Source organism: Tiliqua scincoides, chromosome 4, assembly GCF_035046505.1.
Source record: "Tiliqua scincoides isolate rTilSci1 chromosome 4, rTilSci1.hap2, whole genome shotgun sequence".
Lineage (NCBI taxonomy): Eukaryota > Metazoa > Chordata > Lepidosauria > Squamata > Scincidae > Tiliqua > Tiliqua scincoides.
The window spans coordinates 176,416,697-176,418,201 of NC_089824.1; the positions used below are offsets into that span (position 1 = coordinate 176,416,697).

Genomic DNA, 1,505 nt, shown 5'->3' on the forward strand with positions numbered 1-1,505 from the left:
TACGTGGATCCTAATTACTTGCTACAAAAGTAGAAATGTATTGGTTTGCAACTAAAAAAGCGTTTATACTTCCTAGAGCTGTATAACCCAAAACTTCTGGCCATGCAACCCATATGCCTTTTGCCCTACAAACACATCTTTGCTGCTTAGGCATGGGAGGGGGGGCAGCTGTGCAATAAACAGATTCTCTTTGGCTGTTTTCACAGGTAAGGGTACTAAGCAAGCAATATCTCTTATTTGAAGATAAGGACTAGAATTAGAACAGTGTTAAGTGTGTGAGGTTGTGGATCAAGGACCCAGAGGTGGTTGGCAACCTTCAGTCTCGAAAGACTATGGTATAAGCCTACAGCACCCAGTATTCCCAGGCGGTCTCCCATCCAAGTACTAACCAGGCCTGACCCTGCTTAGCTTCCAAGAACAGACGAGATTGGGCATGTGCAGGGTAAGAGCTTTCCAGGAAAAAAAGGCAGAAATTACTGAACAACACAGTGTTTCTCCATGGCATGGAAAGTAAATGTCTACCCTCGCATTTCTCAAAGTGTGCTCCTAGGAGACCTGGGGCTCCCTGAGACCCCTTCAGGGGCTCCACAAGCACACCATACAGTAATGGGCTGCCATTTGCCCCCTGCCCAGGTGTGGTTTGCTTTCCTCGTTCTTCTCCTTTCTCTTTGCCGGTATTCACAATTGGGCTCCGCACGGTGTCACTCCATGCATGCGCCAGTGTTCTGGAGCTCCCCAGCACTCTGCACACACACCAGACTCCTTCTAGGTGTATAAAGGGCTCTGGAGACCTAAACCCTTTACCAGTTAGTTGATAGCCCTGAATACTGATAATTTGCCAAAATAATAGCATTTGCCATTCCCCCCCCCCCCATCTGTTGCTTCTCTACTGGCTATTTTAATTTGTAAGTTCCTTGGGAGCACTGATCCATCAATATTGCCTATGCCAGTGTTTCTCAAACTGAGGGTTGGGACCCACTAGGTGGGTCACAAGCCAATTTCAGGTGGGTCCCCATTCATTTCATCATTTTATTTTTAATATATTAGACGATTCTACCACAGTATGTGACTGCATTTGGGGACGTTACAGATCTTTACTTTTAACAGGTACTCTGTATATGCTTTTAACAATGATAGTAAATGGGACTTACTCCTGGGTAAGTGTGGGTAGGATTGTAGCCTAGGATTGTTAAAAATTTTCCTGCTTGATGGTGTCACTTCCAGTCATGACACCACTTCTGGTGGGCCCTGACAGATTCTCATTCTAAAAAGTGGGGCCCGGTGCTAAATGTGTGAGAACCACTGGCTATGCTATTCTGAATCTTGGAAGCTAAGCAGGGTCAGGCCTGGTTAGTACTTGGATGGGAGACCGCCTGGGAATACCGGGTGCTGTAGGCTTATACCATAGTCTTTCGAGACTGAAGGTTGCCAACCAATGTGCTATTCTGAAAGGCATCATGACCACTGAAGGTGTCGCATTAATGCATATGGAATTGTTGTCTCTA

At 46.0% G+C, this 1,505-nt stretch overlaps 1 pseudogene; it reads right to left on the reverse strand.

The window, feature by feature from the left end:
* Positions 1-340: 340 nt before the first annotated feature.
* LOC136650338 (5S ribosomal RNA) lies at positions 341-459 on the reverse strand (annotated as a pseudogene).
* Positions 460-1,505: the final 1,046 nt, after the last annotated feature.